The sequence below is a fragment of the Spermophilus citellus genome, assembly GCF_964194105.1.
Source record: "Spermophilus citellus genome assembly, chromosome: 7".
Taxonomy (NCBI): domain Eukaryota; kingdom Metazoa; phylum Chordata; class Mammalia; order Rodentia; family Sciuridae; genus Spermophilus; species Spermophilus citellus.
The window spans coordinates 154062211-154084281 of record NC_138188.1 but is presented as its reverse complement, the minus strand read 5'-3'; the positions used below and the strand labels follow the sequence as shown (position 1 = coordinate 154084281).

The 22071-nt window shown below is 48.0% G+C and overlaps 1 long non-coding RNA gene across 1 annotated transcript; it reads right to left on the bottom strand.

Moving 5' to 3' along the window:
- Positions 1-16213: 16213 nt before the first annotated feature.
- On the bottom strand, positions 16214-17794 carry LOC308652612. The gene is made up of 3 exons (XR_014022839.1): positions 17513-17794; positions 17082-17207; positions 16214-16486 (listed from the first exon to the last, which is right to left on the bottom strand). It is a non-coding gene; the product is annotated as an uncharacterized lncRNA (long non-coding RNA).
- Positions 17795-22071: the final 4277 nt, after the last annotated feature.

Below are 22071 nucleotides of genomic sequence, written 5' to 3'. Positions count from 1 at the left end.
CCCACTGCCTCCCAGTAGTGCCTCTGGCTGGGACTCCAGTCTTTAACACACGAACCTTTGAGGACACTCATGCAAACCATAGTACCTCATAGGATCAGGAAAAGCCAACTCATAACCATCCCAGAGCCCAGGAAACCCTTTTCTGGGTCTTCTTCTTTGCAGCCCACAGCATTGCTGAGCCTTCCATCAGTTCTCCTGGGCACACTCTCCTCCTCGGCTGGGTTCTTGGAGCATCATCGTTCTCTTCCAGCCTCTTGAACCTGCTTCCTGCACAGGCTCCTCATCTCTGCATGTGGCTATGCCCCAGAGCCTGTGCAGGGCCCTCAGTTTGCTCTCAAGTTCATTCCAGGCCAGAGGTTCTTAATCTTGGCTCCAGGACTTCACGATACCCACGATCGAGAACCAGAGCATTCACTAGATCCCTCAAGGGTACTGTCACCCATACAAGGCCATGACCACAGTCTCAGGCCATTTCTCCTGGTGCACTAGCTTCCACAGGCCGAGGAGTTGTGGGTGCCCATCTCCAGCCCCCACGGCCCCCTGAGGCTCCAGTTTTATGAATCGGGCCCAGACACCTCACAGGTATGTCAAACCCAAGGTGTGGAAAACCTATTCGTTTAACACTAAAACCTGGCTCTTGCTCTCTCACCAAAGTTCCCAGGAGAGTAAACATTTTCCTTTCTCACCCAAATCCAATCAAGGGCTGATTCATCAATTAACAGAATTAGTTAATTCTACACCTTCTAGACCATTCCGGGACCTGTATCTTTCTGCCACTTCTACCTCTGTTGCCTTGGTTTAAGTCAGGGGTTGACAAACTATTCCAATAAAAGGCCAAACAATAAATATCCAGGGCTTTGCCAGCCATATGGTCTCTGTTACAGCCACTTATCTCTACCTTGAGCTCAAAACAGTCCTAGATAATTTGTAAATAAATGAGTGTGACTGTGTTCCAACAGAACTATTTGTGGACACTGAAAATTTGAATTTCATATAATTTTTACATGTCACAGCATATTATTCTTTTGATTTTTTTTTCAACCATTAAAAAATGTTCAATGCATTCTGAGCCCAAGGGCCATGCAGAAACAGATGACGAGCCAGATTTGGAGGAGGGGCCACAGTTGGGTGACTCCTAGCTGAGGTCATCACATCTGTGTTTGAAACCATCTTCCTTCCTGCTCAGGTCACCTGCCATGGTGTCATCACAGTGACCTCCCTAAGAAGCAAGCTGTGGCCCCTCCAACAGCCCCCGTTCCCCTGAGGGTAAGGTTTCTCACCCTTGGTTCTGAGGATATCTGGGGCTCCACAATTCTTTGTTGTAAGGGTTTCTGCAGAGTTCAGCAGCACCCCTGGGCTCCACCCAATAGATGCTACTAACATCTCCTGTCTCCTGGACAGTGACAATCAGAAAGATCTTCAAATATTGCAAAATCACCCCTGGTTGAGGATCGCCACCCCAGGACTAAAACCCAAGCGCCCTGCGCAGTGCACGAGGCTCTTCCCACTTCTGCTCTGCCTCACCTCCTCCGGGTCCTTCCTCGGGTCCCTTGTGCTCAAGCCACCCTGCACTGCCTGCAGCTTCCAGTGTCTTCACTCCGTGTCTTTGCTCCTCTGTCCCCTGCCTGTGCGCTGGGTAAATGCTTGGTACTCTGTGTGTCCCTCTCTGTGTCTTTCTCCCCGCAGGGAGAATGCAGCTCTCCCCTCTTTGTGCCCTCGTCACCTCGACATATTTCTGTCAAAGCACCTAAAATATCTTTGGGCTCTTGTTTTCTTACTTGTCTCTCACCTTAGACTGTAAGCCCCTTGAGGGCTCAGGCAGTGCCCTCTCTGTAGGCCCAGCACCTGGCTGGATCCATCAGTGGGCAAACCAAGGCTCAGAAAGTCAGTGTCTGTGAAAGTGGAGCCCAAGATCAAGAACTTTCATGTGCAGCTGGGGCCAGCAGGTAAGCCTCCTGAGCCCAGGCCTTCTATGTCCTCTGCCATGCCTGTCCTGGGGCTTGGCTGATTGTTCTGATGTTTGAAATAAAAAAATAAATAATCCAATGAATAAATGGGCTAAGGAACTGAACAGGCACTTCACAGTAGAAATACAATCAACAAATACATGAAAAAAATGTTCGACATCTTTAACAATTAGAGAAATGCAAGTCAAAACTACTCTAAGATTCCATCTCACCTCAGTCAGAATGGCAATCACCAAGAATACAAGCAACAGTAAATGTTGGCAAGGATGTGAGGGAAAAGGTACACTCATACATTGCTGGTGGAACTGCAATTTGGTGCAACCATTATGGAAAGCGGTATGGAGATTCCTCAGAAAACTTGAAATGGAACCGCCACTTGACCCAGCTATCCGACTCCTCAGTTTATACCCAAAGGACTTAAAATCAGCATACTACAGTGACACGGCCACATCAAGATTTATAGCAGCTCAATTCACAATAGCCAAGCTATGGAACCAACCTAGGTGCCCTTCAACAGATGAATGGATAAAGAAAATATGGTCTATATACACAATGGAATATTACCCAGCTTTAAAGAAGAATGAAATTATGACTTTTGCTGGTAAAATGATTGAAGTTGGAGGATATTACACTAAGTGAAATAAGCCAAGGCCAAAAAATCAAAGGCCAGATGTTTTCTGATATGTGGATGCTAATTCACAATGGGAGGTGGGGGCTAGGGAAGAATAGAGGTACTTTAGGTAGAGGGGAGTGAAGGGAGGGGAGGGGGCTATGGGGGTAAGAAGGACAATAGAATGATTCAGGCATTATTACCCTATGTACATATATGACTACACGACCAGTGTGACTCTACATCACGTACAACCAGAAGAATAAGAAATTGGGCTGGTGGTAGAGCGCTTGCCTCGCATGTATAAGGCATTGGGTTCAATTCTCAGCACCACATATAAATAAATGAATAAAATAAAGGTCCATCAACATTTTTAAAAAAAAAAACAAGAAATTACTCTCTATCTATATACGATGTATCAAATCATGTATAACTAATTAGGACAAAATTTTTTAAAGGAGCCATTTACAGGGAGAAAGAAAGTTGGAGGGAGGCATTTGGACAATTGCTGTTGTGCACTGATGGTCTGGAATTTGCTCGGATGGTCTGGGTGGTAGGTGGGATAGACTGTGGCAGGCCTCTGCACAAACCTCTGCCAGGGTGGCCTTGGAGGATAAAGACAGACGGCTCTCAGCAGAGGCCAGCTAAACCAAGGTCGGTGGGAAGCAATAAATGCAGGAAGCACCCAGGGCCCAGCAAGCTGGATCTTCGCGGGCCACAGAAGGATTTTCTAGCTGCCTCGAGGAGAGGGAAATTGCTATTATTACCTTAAGCTAGAGAATAATATTATGACACTTTGTTTTTGCAACAGGGCTCTGAGCACCTTCAAGCCACCAGCAGCCACAGACCACCTGAGGTTTCAGGGGTTCAGAGGGAGCTTTGGAAAAGCACTCATAGGATGGGGACGTCCAGCATCTGGTTTCTATTTCAGCCATGGAGGTCACCACGAGGATCATGAAAACAAAGGCAAGACGCCAGAAAGCCTTCAGCTGGACCCCTGAAGCGTGGACGACGATGCTCACTTCCAAGGAGAGGCCATGGTAGGTGGCCTTACTCCACCCAGCACCCTGGCTCTGATAAGAGGCCGGGCGAGCAAGCGTCCGATCACCTGGGCCTGGTTCTGGAAGCCTCCTCTGCCCGCTTCTCTGGCTTTTATCAAATAAATCAGACCCTTGGCCTCTTCCAGCACTTCCCTCCCACACACAAACCACCATTAAGCTGGCCCAGGCAGGCAGCAGGTGGGGGATGCCTGGGTGGTGCCTGGCCACTGAAGGCAAGCTGTGACCATCCCCCGCCCCCACCAGCCATTCCACAGAGGAGGAGCAGAGACCAGGCTCTGCACAAGCTGCCCAGGAGGGTCCTTGCCCCGATGGGGCTGAACAGGCTCTGAAGCTTTGCTTTCTCCCAAATGTCCAGAACTAGGGAACAGGACCCCTAAATATGCAGCCTCCGAGAGGACAAGGGGACTCTTGGAGGCTGAGACAGAGCGATGCCGGGGTTCACTGCCAAGGGAAGAGGAGCCAGGTGCAGAAGAGTGGCCTGGTGGGAAAGCATCAGTCAGCTTTCCTTCATGACGACACAACACCCGAGACCGTCAGCACACAGGGAAAGGGTCGTCTCAGCTCACGGTTTGGAGATTCCCGCCCTCCATCCCTGGCCTGTTGCTTGGTAACACACCATGGCTGGACCACATGGGAGAGCAAAAATGTCCAGGAAGCAAAAGGAGAAGAGGAGATCGGGGCCCCACAATCCCCTTTGGGGGCACACCCCCTGACACTAAGACCTCCCCTGTTCTAGGTCCACCATCTCCCAACAGCACCAGCCTGGGTACCAAGGCTTTAACACATGGCCCATGGGGACATTCAAGATCCAACCTGTGGCAGCAGAGAATGGGGAAGCACATGTGTTTGTTTGGAGGCTGTTGAGGGTTGAACTGTATCCTCCCAAAATATCCCCCAGTACCTGTGAATGTGATCTTATTTGGAAACTGTCTTTGTTCATGGAAGTAAGTTGAGAATCTTGAAATCTTACAATTAAGGTGGGCCCTAAATCTGACGCTAAATGTTCTTATAAGAGAAAGGAGAGGGAGATTGGAGACGCAGAGATGCACTGAATGAGGCCCAGGCAGAAACAGAGACAAAGATCAACTATACACAACCATCGCCAAGAAACTCCCGGGGCTACCAGAAGTTGGAAGAAATAGAGAAGGATCCTCCCCTAGAGCCTTCAGAGCCAGCATCTTGTCTAGAGGCTTCTGACCTCCAGAAAAAAACTGTGTGTTTAAAGCCACCAAGTTTATGGGATGTGGCTGTGGTAGCCCTTAGAAATGAACACGGGTGCCTCCAATATTTTTGGACGTCAATTTAGATTTTATTAAAGGTAAGATCAATATTTTAAAAATCAGTAAGAGTACTTATATCTGCCAATCAAAAAGCTGAAGTTTTAAACTATATTCTTTAGGAGAGGATCAAACATATTAAATATTTAGGTATAAATACAAAAAAAGATATACAAGACCTTGAAAATACAAGATAGTTGAAAATATTATTAAGAAATGTTTAAAAGGTCTAAATAAATTTAAAAATATTATGTTTATGTGTATGGATTGGAAGTTTTGATGGTATAAAGATGTCCATAAGATGGATTAATGCAATCACGATATAGACTATCTGCAACTGTAGTCAAAATCTAGGTAAGGACCTGCGAAAATTGACAAGTTGATTCTTAAAGGTGTGGAAGTTCAAGAGCTCAAGAATAGTGAGACTGTCCTGAGGAACAGCAATGGAGATAAAGAACCTATCTCAGACAATCAAGTGTTATCATAAAGCCATGGTAATTAAGGTAGCGTGCGATTGGGACAGAGAAGAATTGACCCACAAAACAGAGTATCTGGGAGTAGAATCACACATATATGAATGCTTATTTTTAATTTATAATAAAAGTTTTATATTGCAGAACACAGGAGAAATGTGGGCTTTTCCATTGGTGGTTCTGCATGGGTTGAACATGGTTTGTCTCCTCCAAAACTCATGCTGGAATTTAATTGCTATTGGGGGGGGGCTTTTAATAGGTGATTAAAGGGATCCATGCCTTTTTTGCGGGACTGGGTTAGTTATCATGAGACTGAATTAGTTACTGTGAAAGTGGGGTGCTACAAAGCAGTGGTATCCCTCATGTTTTGTCTCTTTTGCACAAACCTGCCTACTTTTCCCTGTTCTACCCAAGCAGCACAAGGCCCTCTAAAGATGTAGCTATTGGATGGTCAGCTTCCTGGCCTCCAGAACCACTATCCAAGGTAAATCTCTTTACTTTATAAATTATTCAGTCTCAGGTGTTCTGTTACAGCAACTGAAAATGGACCAGGACAGGTTCTGAGTCAACTGGTTTTTCCATAAAAAGTATTTCTCTTGTCAGCACCACAAACATTACTCTAAAACGAACCCCTTATCAATTGTAAATCTCAATGTGATTAGTAAAATGATGATACTTCTAGAAATTCAATAGGGGAATATCTTCTGGGCCAAAAGTGTTTTAAACAAGATACAAAGTGTTGGGGCTGGGGATGTGGCTCAAACAGAGTAGTGCGCTCGCCTGGCATGCATGCAGCCCGGGTTCGATCCTCAGCACCACGTACAAAGATGTTGTGTCCGCCAAAAACTAAAAAATAAATATTAAAAAATTCTCTCTCTCTCTCTCTCTCTCTCTCTCTCTCTCTCTCTCTTTAAAAAAAAAAGATGCAAAGTGTTGACTTACTGGATTTCACCAACTTTGGGAACTTCTATTCAAAGCTCAGAAGGCCCTATTCAGAGTGAAAAAGCGTGCCAAAGAGTGGTAGGATATCTCTATTCTTCCTAACTGACAAAGGACTATATAAAGAACTTCCATAGTCAAACAGCAATAAAAAGACAACTCAAATTAAAATGATGGTAAGAACCTTGATCAGCCACCTCATACAAGAGACCCTCCCAATAAGTGACAGATAAAAACATAAAAAGGTGCTCAGCCTCACTAGTCACCAGAGGAATGCAAACTCAAGACATATACACACGCGTCAGAAAAGCTAACATTAAAGACTGACAATGTCAAATATTAGCCAAGGTCTAGAGTGACGAGGACTCCCATACACTGTGAGCAGATGGGGAATAATTTAAATATACAATATTTAAATATTTAAATATTCAATACTTTGCAAGACTGTTTGGCAATAACTCCTAAAGTTGTACCCATATGTGTATGCACCAAAGACATGAGCAAGAATGCTGAGAGTTACATCCTTGGTAATAGCTCAGCAGGGAAACTTCCCCAATATCCATTAACGAGAGCATGAATGAGAACCTTGGGACACAGTTGTCATGGAATTCTAAGTAATGGAGAAATGAATGAACCACGGCCACAAGCAAATCTATTGTAGAGAGAAGGAAGCCGGGCCCCGGACAAGACGGCCGTATTCAGTTCCACCACTAGTCTGTGGTGTTAGAAGTCAAAGGAGAAGGAGGAGGGTGGCGATTGAGAAGAAGCCTGAAGCTATCGATTGGATTCCATTTCTTGACCTGGCCTTGGCTCATTTTGTGACACTTCATTGAATTTTATGATGTAGGGTGGTCTGAATGCTTGTGTCCTCCAAAACTCCTGTGTTGAGACCTAACCTCCAAAGTGATGGTATTAGGAAGGAAGGGATTGGGAGAGGTAGGACATCCATGAATGGAATTAGAAGCCATATAAGGAGCTGAAGAGACAAGGGTTCCTTCCTTCTATCATGTGAGGAAACAGCTTGAAAATGCCATCTATGAAGCAAAACAGGAGCCCCCCCCCCCCCCCCCCCGGACACCAAACCTGCTGGTGCCTTGATCTTGGACTCTCCAGCAAACAGAAATAAACTTTTGTTGTTTCTAAGTTACTCTGCCCTCTGATATTTTGTTGTAGTAACCACAGCAGATAAAGGCGTGATGTATCTGTGTAAGGTATACTTTCCTACGCTTATATTAACTATCAATTAAATGTTATTTTTTAAGTTTCAGGGAAGGCCAGAATAGCTCAAAATGAGAAAGAAAGAGGAAATCTCCAAGCCCTAAAAAATGTTGTTTAATTCCTCAGAAGGTAGAAATTAAAGAGCAGTACGATTTTTAAAAAGAAACATGTATTCTGATCGCCCCTCTTTCTTCACCTTTTCCTGTTATTACATACCTTTGGGTAGTAAAAACACCCCCAAAAGGGAGAGAGCAGGGGATGGGGAATAGAGAAAAGATGGGGAGAGAAAAATGGAAATCAGAAAAAAATCCACGGCTGGCAGAGTTCTCAAATTCCACATTCATTTGGCTGAGAGGCGGTATTTTTGAAAACACAAACATCCCTGAAGGTTATAGATGCTCAATAAAATATGAGTCCATTCATCTCTGGTCTTCTAGGCGCAGCTGGTGCCTATTCAGGAATGGGGCCTTTTGAGTGTCGGAGGACAGGGAAGCATTATTTTTAAACAGGCCCAGGAGGGAGAAGTCGGGCTTAGGTAAGCATCCATCAGAGGCCCTTGGCCAGCCATCAGGCAGCATGGAAGCCCCAGGTACACGGGGACAAAAGATAAGGGAGAGCCAGAGCCAGGAAAACAGAACCTGCCAGCTGCCTGGGGCTACCAAGTGTCTGCCCAACCCAGGGGTGTTTCGGTCCTACTCTTCCTGGCCTCGTGTGCAAAGGCCATTAGATAACCGGCTTTATTAAGGAGTCCACCTGAGTGAGTGGTACCTGCCTCTCCAGGTGACCAGCTCAGCCCTGGAGGAGGAGCCATTTAATCTGCAGGCTCAGCTCGGCCCCATCTTGAGCACCTGAGCAAAGGCTATTACTCAATGAGTCAGTCCCACCATTCTGTGACTCATGGTGGCCCAGGGCCCAGATCTCAGCATGCAGCCACACCAGCTACCCCGTGGTCGCTGTTGCCTCTTGAGGACCTGCCCAATCTCACTGCATGCCCAGGCTACCTGTACCAGGCTGGCGGCCCCTCCTGCATCCCCACCAGCTGAGCTGGATCCCCGTGCATCTGCCTAATCATTTGACTTCTTGGCCTGGCTCATGTCCCCACCCCAGAACTCCATTTGGTTAAGAGGAAAATTGCATCTGCTGTTCCTAGGTTCTGCTAGGTGCCAGCCACTGTTCTAAGCTCTTTACCTGTGTTATTGCATGACTGAGGGAAAAAAAATCACCTATGGCAGGTACTCTTTATTAGCATTCTTATTTTACAGATGTGAAACCGAGGCACCGAGAGGTTAAGAAACCTGGCCAAGAGCACATAAACTAGTATGTGCAGTACCAGGAAGCACCCTGTTCACGACTGTGCTGTGTGGAGTCTGGAAATGAGGAGGCTGAGAAGTCCAGCCACCGTGTGACACCTCCAAGATGGGAACATGATCCCACAGAGCAAGAAAAGCAAGAGGCTTCCCAAGGTGAAGCTGGCCACCCCTGACAACTAATAGAACACTCCAGTGCCTGGTGGGGAACAGAGGAGCAGCCACAAAGAAAGCCTTGGGATCACAGGCTGCATGCTGGGCTTTGAAGCTGCTTCCCAAGTGAGCTCTGTCATGGGTCAGGCCCTGCTGAGGGCCCAGCCAGAAGGTCCCAGCAGAGTTAAGAGGGAGCTGGCCCTGCTACAGCAACAAAGCTAGCCTCGTGATCTTGTCACCTCCTCCACTCCTTCTCCTCCTTTTCCTTTCTTTTCCAACACCCTCTACTACTACCCCCCACCCCTGTGCTTGGTATGGAACCTAGGGATATTTTACTAGTAAGTCACATCCCTGGCCCTTTGGACTTTTTATATTGAGACAGCATCTCCCTAAATTGCCCAGACCAACCTCAAACTTGCAATCCTCCTGCCTCAGTCTCCAGAGCCCCTGGGATTGCAGGCCTGCACCAGCATGACTAGCTCTGGTTCTATCTGACCTTGCTCCTGTACACTGGAGTGTAAAGTCTAGAATGTGAACTCTGGGGGTCCCTGGGCCTCATGGGGCTGATTTCTCCATCATTATATCTTAAGCACCTAGAACAAAGTGGAAGGTATCAAAGATGCCCAATTCGATACTTATTGAATAAACCATGTGAGTGGAGGTCATGGAGCACACACACTTTTGATCAAATAGCATCAAGTGTGTGTTGGTCATTATCCAAATCAATTCTGCGTCCTCATCTGACTGGCTCTGTGACCAGGAGGCTGACTCTTCTGGACTGCATGGCCCAGGGCCCTGGCTGGTGGCCACCAGTTGAGCCTCAGAAATGGGGAACAGGAGAAGACTGATGTGATTTTCTCAGTCCCTTGACAGCTCCTTACTGGACTGGGATGGTCCCATTTCCTCTGTCCTCCCAGGTTCCCGGGAGTGGACTAATCGTCCCCTACTGCGAGCAGCTGAGAGCTCTTATTCCTGCCCACGGCTTGGGGAGCAAAGCCCCTGACAAAGCCTCTTTATCTGCCTCATGGGATGGAGCTTTTCTTGTTAGAATCCTGTTTCATAAGTCAGGCAGCTCTGCTTCTGTACGTATAGGATCTAAGTGGCATTTCTGAATATAAAAATTGTGTGCACGTGATTTCTTTTTCTCCCTTTCTTTCAACATTGCCTTAAAATTTGCAGTTCTCTTTAATTTTACATTTTACTCAGGTAAGAATATAACAACTGAAAGTGCCTTGTAGTTTTTTTTTTTTGTGTGTGTGTGTGTAAGTGTGTGTGTGTGTAAGTGTGTGTGTGTGTGTGTGTGTGTGTGTGTAAGTGTGTGTGTGTGTGTGTGTGTGTGTGTGTGTGTCTACCATCAAGGAAAAAAACGTTATTTTGACTGTATAAAATTTAGAAATATTTAATCAATAAGTAATGTCTTCAATCAAGGTTTAAAAATTATAAAGTAAGAAGAAATGGTTGCAAAATTTTGACTCCCATAAATTAATAAATGAATTTATTATGAAGTTTGAATGGCCATTGGTTATTTAGAGGTTTTTTTTTTCTAATTAATTAAAAAAAATTTTTTAGTTATAGATGGACACAATACCTTTATTTTATTTAACTTATTTTTATGTGGTGCTGAGGATTAAACCCCATGCCTCACACATGCTAGGCAATTGCTCTATCATTGAGCCACAACCCCAGCCTTCAAATTAATTTTTATAATCAGTATTATTCAAGTTTATGTTCAATCACTCAAACAGGTTTCTAACAATAGCTCCTGGCATAGAGAAACAGTCTCTGTTGTTTTAAACATTGAGGTTTATCCATGTCAAACCTCAGTGATGATTTAAATAACGGTGGAGCTTTTATTTAAATCAAAGTACAATACTTATACTATCTGTATCTAGAAAGTCCAATGACAGAGAAATAATGTAGTCATAAGAACTATATTAAACAAACCCTTATTTGAAAAATGCCCTTAAAATTGTAATGTTATCTCTGCTTGAATAAGGACCGGGGGTGGCATCCAGGAAACGGCCATAGCTAACCTGAAAGAGGGAAATCAGCACCACCTTAAAGAGCACCCAGGCAGGCGCCCTGCTGAGGTCGTGGGCTCTGCTGCTATGATTGACACCTGCGGGTGACCCTGGATGGATCCCTGGGTCCTCATGGTGCCGCCCTCCTCTTCTGGGGACCTGTGACCCAGGGGACCACCTGGTCCCTCTGGCCTCTGTGGGTCACATAGGGAGCAGCAGGACAAGGTCCCCAGGGAAAGGCTGGGAAAAGGCAGGATGAGCCCGTTTCACTGATCTCCTTTCCACGCAGTCGCACTTCCTCCCTGTGAGCATGGAGCCTCCCAACTCTCCCCCCCCCCCCCCAGGGAGAGCCTCCTCTCTGTAGGGAGAAGGGTTTGTCTCTACTTCACTGGCCAGATCTGGTGTGTGCAGTTCATGCAATCTCTCTCTCTCTCTCTCTCTCTCTCTCTCTCTCTCTCTCTCTCTCACACACACACACACACACACACACACACACACACCTACCTCGTGAAGTCTCCCCTCCACCTCTGAGGGCACATTTCCTCCTCTGAGCATTCTCTCTGAAGCTGATATCTGTACCTGATGCCTCCTGAGAAGGTTCTGGATCTCACTCTGCAGCTGGGGATTTTTACACTGCAAAGATGCTTGAGCAGACTGAAGACTTTTTTTCTTCACATCACTTTCGTGTGGTTCTATTTCACCTTTCATCAGTGTGAGCCTTCGGATCAACCTCTGAGCAATTGACTGGGTGATCTTCTCTCTGCTCCCAGGTTCCCATCCTCCGCGTGACCTCTGGAAGATCAAGCAGGTGTTGGTTTCCATCCCGTTGGAGCCAGAGATCTGAACTGGATCACTTGATCTTTCCCGGCCTGTCCTCCGTGGGTCGTGGGCTCCAGCATTTCCACATGTTCCTTCCGGTCTTGACTTCTTTGCTTCCGTCCCGCAGTTTCCTGCTTGACCAGTCAGTTCTGAACTAAAGATGAATGGTTTCACTCAGACCATCCATTATTTTCTTCTAAAGTTGTTCTCCAGGTGCATAGACCTGAGTTTCTAATGTATCATTTTCCTTCTCTCTGAAGAACTTCTTTTAACAATTCTTGCAAGGAAGGTCTCCTGGAGACAAGTGCCCTCCCCCCCCCTTTATTTTTCCTTTCAATACTGGGGAGTTAATCCAGAGGTGCTTTACCTCTGAGCAACACCCCTAGCCCCTTTTTTATTTTATTCTTTAGATTTTGAGACAGGGATACCCTAATTTCCTCACTAAGTTGCTGAGGCTGGCCCCAAACTTGCAATCCTCCAGCCCTCAGCCTCCCAAGACTCTGGAATTACAAGTGCGCACCACACGCCAGGCTCTTGATTTTTTGTCGGTCAGAGAAAGGCTTTCTTCCTCCTTCCCATTTTTTTTTTTTTTATTTCTTTCAGTGTTGGGAATTGAATCAGGGCCACTGAATTACATCTCACCCCACCCCACCCCACTTCACTCATTTCAGTGGGTTCAGTGTTTATTCAGAGTTGGTGGGTTTTCTCCCCTTCCCTTCCACCTGGGAGATATTCCACTCTGCCGTTTTCCTTCTTACATGGTGTCTTAGTTCATCTATTTCGTATTGCTATGCGTCAGACAGGGCAGTTGATGGACAATAGATATTGGTGGCACTCAGGGTTCTGGAGGCTGGGAATCCAAGAACCTGGTGCTGGCACCTGCTCTGCCTCTGGTGACATCCTTCTTGCTGCATCGTCATGTGACAGAGGGTGGCATATGGCAAGACAAAGCAAGTTTGCTAGAGAGCACTCTCCCCCTTTCTTATATAGCCACTCCCTCAGTGACCCATAAACCCTTAACCTATGAGTGGCTCCACCCATTCATGAGGACAGACACCCCACGGCCTCACCACCTCCAAATACTATGGACATATGAATTCAAGGATTGAGTTTTCAACATATGAATATCGGGGGACATATTTGACCATAGCACATACATGTGGTTTCTTTTGTCCTTTTTTTGGTACCAAGTATTGAACCCAGGGGTGTTTAACCACTGAGCCACATCTTCAGCCCTTCTTATTTCTTATTTTGAGACAGGGTATCACTAAGTTTCTTAGGGTCTCACTAAGTTGCTGAGGCTGGCCTTGAACTTGCCATCCTCCTTCCTCAGCCTCCCAAGCAACTGGAATTACAGGCCTGTGCCACCACAGCCAGCAAGCACGCAGTTTCTGAAGAGTAACTGTTATGTTTGATGTAACGCTTGTGTTTGTTCCTTGGCAGGTCAGGTGTTTCCTCTCTCTGGTTTCTTTCCAGAATTCCTCTGTGTCTTTGAGTTTCTGTAATGTGAATACAATGTTCCTAGTGTCGAGTGGCTGTTAGGTGTATGCAGCCTTAAGATCGCCATATTACTAGAGTTAAAGGGGGAATTTACACACACACACACACACACACACACACACACCACACACACACACAAAGGAACAAGTCCAGACCATTTTTTTTAAGAACGGGATCCTAGAAACACAAGGCTAGGTACCCCACAGCCATCCTGTCTCTCCCTAGACCCTGCAAACAAACACTTTGAATGATGTGGTGCTTTGAGTTTTAACAGCACATTTCCCCCAAACTAAACAGTGTCCCCACAGACTTCTCCAGTGTCTATCCACAGGCCAAGGCCAGACCGTGAGGCCTGCGGGGCTGCCAGGATCGCACTCCAGGGTCTCGAGCACAGAGGTGCAGAAACTTCCATCTGGACGTGTGGGGGCTGCTCAGGAAGTTCCGGTCTCAGAGCAGCCAGGGCGGGGCGTGAAGTCAGCCCGTGGATGAAGTGGGGGGAGGCAGGAAGTCTCCTCTGGTCAGAGCAGTGCTCTGATGGACACCACACATGTGGGGGCCACTTCCCGCTAGGGACTGCAGGAGGGCCTCTGGGCTCCAGTGATTCCCATTATCCCTTGGTGGGTAGCCACTCAGGTCATTTGTCAGCCTCCCACAGGACATGTTGGAAGCCTTCTGCGCTCCGTGGTCATGCTGGGAGGCGCTCAGCTCACTTCCTGCCCAGCCTCCAGGAGCTGATTTTAAGTTCTGGGCCGCTAGTCTGTAGGTGACTCCTGTGCCTGGCCCGGGCCTTCCAGGGTGCTCCTCTGAGAGGCCTCTGCACCCTCCAGATGAAATCCAAGGTAGTCAGGGACAGGGCCCCGGGGCCCTGGCTGCTCAACTGCTTTGCTACATATGACCAACGAGACATGCACACACACACACACACATGCCGGCACTCACACATCCACTCACATAAGTGCACACTCACTAGTACACTCAGACACATGTTCTGACACCCACATACTCTGCACACAGGTGTACGTGCACTCTCAGATACACACATGTACATCCCCTCTTATTTGCCACTCACCACACACCTGCACACTTGGGCTCACTCACACACGCTTACTCTCAAATGTGCCTACACTCACAACACACTTTTACACTCTCACTTACACACCCGCACACATTCACATGGATTCTCTCTTTCTCTCTCTCTCTCTCTCACACACACACACACACACACACACATATACATACACACATTTTTGCCCTTCTGAAGACAGAGATGTCACCTAAAGACGTTACTGTTTAGTTCTGGACAAAGCTCTGCTAATCCACCTCTTCCTTTGCCCCAGGAGGACAGTCAGACATGTTCACAGGTGGAAGTCGGTGTAACACCCACAGGGAGTCACATAGCTATGTGGAGCCCTGCCAGGTGGCCTGTGGTCCAGGGGGCTGTAAACACCACCTGTTGCCTGGGCCTGGCCTCAGCCCAGCTCAGCCATGCCAGCCTCCACGGTGGGGAGGCTCTGTCTGCAGAGGCCAGGGTGAGGGGTGTTTCCAGAGCAGGCCCAGAGCCAGGCCCTTCCAGACCTCCTGTGGGCTACCTGGCTCCCCTTGCATGTCTTTTGGCCACTGTCACCAAGATGATTCACATTTTCCCTCAAAGCCCTGTTCCTTGGATCCAGACGTTCCCACTGTTCCTGCCCTGTCCCATCATCTCAGCTGTGACTTCCTATTGTTTGGAAGACCCCAGGGGACAACCCACAGCCACTCATTGCTCCTTGGTTCTCTCTTTCCTTTAGCAAATGACACTCAGGAAGCTCCTTCCCTGAGCCACTGGGCCCTGGGTGCAGACCCAGCAGGAGGGCTCTGGGGGAAGGGCAGAACATAGACAAGGAAATGGAGACAAAGATGAGTGTCATAAGCAAGAATGAGGGGTGCAGGGGACAAGTGGGAGTGGGAGCCAGGGATGTCCGGGTAGGACCTCAGCACCCCCTGAGGTGGGAGGCCAGAGGACCCCAGGAGACTCAAGTTCCCAAGGATCACTCTGGCCGCCTGTGGATAATGGAGAGGCCAAGCAGGAGGCAGGCAGAAGAGACCAGGAGGAAGACGGTGGCGGCTTAGAGCAGAATGGTGGTAGAGAGGTGAGAAGGGTCGGGGCATTCTGCCCCTGTGGCGCCTCACACGGCTGAGTGCTTCCATGCCCAAACTCTATTTTCCCCGGCACCGAGCCGCGCCCAGGTCAGGGGTGACGGCTTTGTCCCACTTGGTCCCCAGCCTGTCCCCCTGTCGCCTTCTTCTCCCAATGCCCTTCCTCTTTCCTAGCTGCTCCATCACTAGGGGGTAAGGCCTCCCCTCAGCACACCCAAGTACATGGCCTTACCCCACAGTCCATCCCATGGAGCCAAGGATGCCCAGGCCCCTGGGAGGTCCAGCCTCTTCCCCACTCCAGCTGCCCACTGACAGGTCCAGAACGACTCTCTAGAAGACTGGCGACATCTCCTTGAAACCAGGCCTCGAAGCCATGGCTTCACTTTTGTGAATATTAAATAAAGATGCAGAACTGAATCTTTAAGCAAAAGGGTTTTATTTGACCTTCCCCCACTCCACCCCTGCTGGCCTGTCCTGGGGACTGAACCATGGCCTGGTGCATGCTAGGCAAGCGCTCTGCGACTGAGCTACATTCCCAGAGCCTAAAAGGGTTTTATTTGAGAAAAATACAAAAAGATCAGAATTGAGCTTCAGGTCAGAACGGCCTCTGGTGTGTCCAAAGAACAAAGGGAAAGGTGAAGAAAGAGAAGCTATGTCCACTGTTTGAAAGACGGTTCATGAGTGTCCGAGGTATCTTTCAGGAGCCTGGATGGGCGGGTGTCAGGAGTTACAGGTGAGACTTGTGATCTTGCAGTTCCAGCTTGTGGTGTTGGATCGGGCTTGGGAGACCCTGCATCCGGAGCATGGTCTTGTGTCATCTGCTGGCTGTCCCTGTGTTGCTATTCTTTTGTGGCTCATGTACTAAGCGATGGTTAGGAACAATTGCTTGTGATAACCTGTTAGCAGTCAAACTGAACTTAGGAGCCCTTCCTTCATGGCCGTTCCTAGCTCTATTTTTCCAGGGTTCGAAACAGTGACTCCACTTTGAATCGGACAACCTTCACACTACAATGGAGAAAATGTCTATATCAAAGACTGCAGGTGAGGGGAGACCGGAGAAGGCCCTGAAGCCCCTTCCCAAGATGCCCCATGGGCTGTGATTACTGTGTGCCCCATCGCTCACCTCCACCGGACTGTGAACCACTTAGGCCATGATGTAATGGCTTTAAAACCCCCATCCCCAAACACAGCCCAGGCTTCTAGTAAGCAAAGGAATAGAGAATGAGAGGCCCGGGGATTGGAGGGGTCTCGAGACAAATATACAGTGAAAGAAGTTCTCTTGACTTTCAGACACCCCCTGTGCATTTTAAACTCTTCTGCACCCCAAACTCCAAGTTTCGTTGCAATAGAAGCCAGCTGTAGCATCAGGGGCCTGCTCGGTCCCCCGGTCTGCTCAGACAATATTTCATATCACCACTAACCTATGGATACCCCAAAACACTTCAATCAGCCCCAATCCAGCTAGACAGGAGGTGTTCTCAAACCACCAGACTCTCCTGCCACAGAGGATCTTTTCCAAAATATTCCTTAAAAAATAAGGCTTAACCTTTTCTCTGTCTTTGTGTCATGGCGGGTGAGGTAAGGATGACAAGATACATACACAATGTCCCTCGACTGACAAGAGCTTGTTTATCAGGATCACTTCAGAGACACAGCACTGAGCAGCAGGGATCAGGAGCATCTTGCTGAATTATCTCAGCATCCACTCAGTTCCTTGGAGTTGAGACTAAATTTGCAGGACAGTAAGGGTCAGAAACTAAAATAAGGCACAGACATTCATAATGTGAACCAGGCACGTCTAACTTCTTAACTTCTCTGTGAAGTCTGTAGCTGAAGCTTGGTCACTTCAAATAATCAATTTTGAATGATTTACTTGAAGTCAAAAAAATGCATTTAGCTTTAAGTCATCCTGTTAGGTGCTAAGGAAGGACACAAAGGGGATGGTCCCCAAGTGACACATAATCTGGGTTAAAAGGCAGATCTCCTGCAGCTAGCTCTAATTGAGACAAACGAAGCAACAAAAGGGTGTACTTTAAAATTATTAGAAGCATCCAGAGGGTCCGGGGGACTTCTTGGGGCACCTCCTTTGAAGCAAGCTGAGAACACGCACAGGTGGGGATGTGTTGGAGCACATTACAGGTGGACCAGGGCGTGCAGGTCTGTGCTGATGGATGCTCCACCATGACGGATTGAAACTCGAGGTCAGTTGTTCAAGGGGATGGAAGAGAGGAGACTCATCAGGCAAGGTGATCATGTGGGCCCTGGAGAAGATGAGAGAGAACCCTGGTCCTCCACCCCTCCAGATGGATATCACAGCACCAGCATCTTCTGTACCTTCTTTTCTTTCTCTGTCCTGGAACTTAACAGAGACCCATCCCTTCTCTTCTCAAGCCACTCAGCACCTAGAGTGATGGTGTCACATGAAGATGGAAAACGGGGCAGCCCAGGTGGGCATCCTGGCCCTGCCCCACCCTGGCTGGATGGCCTTGAGAAGCTACTGTCTCTCTCTGACTCCATCTTCTCATGTGATGATCAGTGATCCCAATATCTACCTCCCAAGACTGTGGTGAGGGTTAAATGAAATAATGTGCATAGGGGATTTGTAGTGTAGGTAGGAGGTGTGCCCCAAAAACTCAGATGTGAGACAATGCAAGAACATTCGGAGGTGAAATGGTTGGATTATGAGAGGTTTGGCCTTATCAGCAAATTAATCCATTCGAATAGATTAACTGGGTGGTGGCAGTAAGCAGATAGGGTGTGGCTGGAGGAGGTGGGCCCCTGGGAGTGTGCCTTTGCATATGCTGGTGAGCAGACTCTCTCTCCCTGCTTCCTGGTGCCATGTCCTGAGCTGCTTTCCTCCACCATGCCCTTCAGTCATGGTGTTTGCCTCACCTTGGGCCCAGAGCTATGGAGTTGGCCATCTGTGGACTGAGATTCTGAAACCATGGGCACCAAATAAACTTTTCCTCCTCTAAAATGGTCTGTGTCGGGTCTTTGGTCACAATGGTGAAAAGCTGCCTAAAACAAGGGACAAAGGTAACGGGTGATAAATGGTTACTATTGCTATATACGCCTGACCTTCAGCTGGGGCAGAACAATCTGTCAAACACTGACACCGCTGTCACTTGACAGCTCTGCCCACACGAGAGTCCACAGCTGACCCTCAGTACTTAAAACACCATGGTACGCCTTGGGCATGGTTTGCGTGTGCTTCCTAAAGGTTCACGTGCAGGAAGTTTGGTCCCAGCTTGGTGTTGAGAAGTGGTGGAATCTTGCAGTGGTAGATCCTAGCGCAAGGTAATTAGGTCACGGGAGGCCAGGCAGTGCCACCCTTGGAAGGGATCAATGCAGGTCTAGTTACTTTTCTTGAAAGGGTGCTATGACAGAAAACAGCAAGGCTGGCCCCTTAACTTTCTGGCTTCCTCCCTGTTCATGTGATCCCCCACTCTTGCGTTTGCTCCCACACAATGCCATCTGCTATACTGTGATGTAGACAGAAGCCCCTCACCAGAGCTGAGCAGATACTGGTGACATGGGGTGTGCATCTCCAAAACTGTGAGCCAAATAAACCTCTTTTCTTTAGAAAGAACCCAGCGTTGGGTATTTTATTACAGCAATAGAAGTAGCCAGTGTGTGTGTGTGTGTGTGTGTGTGTGTGTGTGTGTGTGTGTGTGGTCTTTCTGTTATAAACAACAGCCGGTTATTAACAATGCAGTTATTGGCTGCTGGGTTTTGGTAAATCCCTTTGGTCAGAGGATGAATGAGCTCTTAGCAATCATAATGAACTTTCCCATTCTGGGGCCGAACCAACTCCACCCTTGTTCAGTCTGTACTTGGCACAATGTGCTGACTACTATGACATTATCAGAGGCAGTCCAAACTTGGTTTCTTCATGAAAAACAAATCCAAAAAAAGAAAAAAGGCAATTTCTATGACTGCAAAGAGCAGAGCACATTTTGTGGGCAGTGATAAAAGGATGAAAGAGGGTCAGGAGGACCCAACCCTGGAACATGATATGACGGACACCGTGGCGGAATCACCAGCAGCCATTCCATTCCTTCCTCTCAAGAAGTAGCAATAAGAATCGATTTTGCAGGTGGGCAGGCGGGCACATAAAACACCACGCCCTCGAATAGGGATCACAATTGGCCAAGGTGACCTCGCCGGCTCCTTTCCCTGGGCCAGTGATTCATCTAGAAGTGAGCATGCGTGACCCAGTGCTGGTCAATGAGACATAGAGGAGTCCACAGGGGACTTGCTGAGAAAAATATTCATCTTGGTCAAAAGTAGAACTCAGTCAGAGCCCTGTGATGCACTTACCTTTTCATTTGCTTTTTTTATTTCCCCAGTATTTGGGATCAAACCCAAGGTCTCAGGCATGCTGGGCCAGTGCTGTACCACTGAGCTCATCTCTAGCTCCAAACTCCTACCTTCTGTGTGGTCACTTGTAGGACGCTGCCGGTTGCATCCTGCAAGCTTCTAAAGAACAGGGATGGCTTCTTGGTCACATTTTTACCCGTCTAGTTTCCAGTTCAAGTAAAATGTTTAAACACTGAGTTATCATCAGGTGTCCTCAACACATACATGTTGGATAAGATTGCTCTGCAGCAGGGGTCCTCAGACATGGGTGACCCCACCCCAGCCCACCAGGAGACATCTGGGATTGTCATGACTGCCACAGGAAGTGGATGCTGCTGGCACCGGGTGGGTCAAGGCCAGGGGTACTGCTAACCATCCTACAATGCACAGGAGGGTCCTCAACACCATCAGCCTGGGACGTCCATGAGGGCAAGGTTAAGAAGCCCAGCTCTGCAGAGAACCAAATAGAAATTCTTTCTCTTGATTCACTTTGGTAAGACTAAAATAAATGTATGAAAACAAAGATTTTTTATTAGGTTAGAATCTTAAACTCACTAAATTCCAGATCACCTCAATTGATTAACCTGAATGATTCTCTCTTAATAGGGACAATCTTTTTCCATTAGTCTATGGTTTCCATTAGCCAAAGTGACCCTTCAATAAGCAGGTCAATGTGGCTCCTGTACCTTACCCCACAGGGCAGGTTCTGTAGCATAAAGGTACACCAGTCATGGCAGCCACTCTTGGGTCATTGTGTGGGATTTCCATCTGCATAGATGGTGGTAACTAAAATCCTTTCCTTTCGTTACTCAGGTGAAGAGCCTCTGTCAAAGCGCAGTCTCTGAGGCCCAGCCCTCATATGGCCTTGGCAGCAAGGAGAGCCCAGAAGAACACAGTGGCTTGAGGAATGGTCAAAGCAGACTAGAGGGCTTGGACTTGGGCTGGTTCATGCTGAACAGGTCTAAGGCCCAGCCCCAGCCAGGGGACAAAGTCCTCTCTGGGGCCTGAGGAAGGTGGATCTGGTCGCCATCCCAGTCTCTCGTCCCAGCCACCTCCCAGGGGGGTTTGTTTCATTTTCACTTCCAAAAAAGCTGCCCCTGCTATTTATTCCCCCTGATTTCACAGTCTGGGGTGATTGGCAGGCGCCTAGATTGGCTCCTCCAGAAACAGCCCTGGCCTGAGCAAGACAAGCAGGATTTGTTCCGCCTCCCTCCTCTCCACTAGCCAGCCAGCACAGGCTTGGTTTATGGGCCCTGAGTATTGGTGGGAGAGGGGTTCCAGGACCCCCACAGATACCCAAATCCAAGATGCTCCAGCCCTTTATATACAAGGGTGCAGTATTTGCATATGACTTCCATATACCCACACACTTTAAACCATCTCTAGATGACTTAAACACCTAATCAAAGTCAGTGCTGTGTGAAGTGTCGATGTATTGTAAGGTTTAGGGAACAGGAGAAGAAGTCTGTTATGTGCTGAAGCAACTTTTCTCAAGTGTTTTCTACAGGAGGTTGGTGGAGCCGCCAGTCACGCAGACACTGAGGGTGGATTGTATTTCCTGTCACCAACACAGTGGGGTGCTCTTCCCGTGAACCCCTACCTTTAGCTCCAGGAGCACTTTGGCCCGCCAGGTGCTTTCCCAGACGGCTGTTTGTCTAGTCCTCAGACGCCCCAGATGAAGACAAGAAATAGGAGGGAGCATATAGGGGTTCTCACCCCACCCTGAGCGGAGGAGGTAAGGAGGATAAACAGAGAAACACTCACTCTGTCTGGGGGCCCCTGGTGAATTCATGTTTTAATTTAGGTTTTGGGGAACTGCTGGTGGGATTGGGTGAAGTCCAGGATAGAGGAGGGCCCCGAACAGCCTTCGCCTCTCGGGCCTCCTCCGGGGCCTGGAGCTCATGCTGTGGGCCCTGCCCCCCATCTGGAGACAAGCAACCTAATAAATGCATTCAAACTGGGGCGTCAATGACATCATGCTTCTTCTCAGGGGGTTGAAAAGCGGCAAGGGGCCTCTAAAAGGGAAATTCTAGACTCTGCTGTCAGAGCACAGACCTGTCTGCTTTAGGTCCTGGGAAACGTTTCCTTCACTCTTCCATTAGCTGAGTTCTCTATTGACCAGTCCTGCAGGTTACCCCTCCACACACCCTCACCTTCCCACATCCCCAAATGGGAACCCAACCACTGTTGTGTCAGATGGGCAGGTCTTTCTTCTATATCTTAGGGGGAGA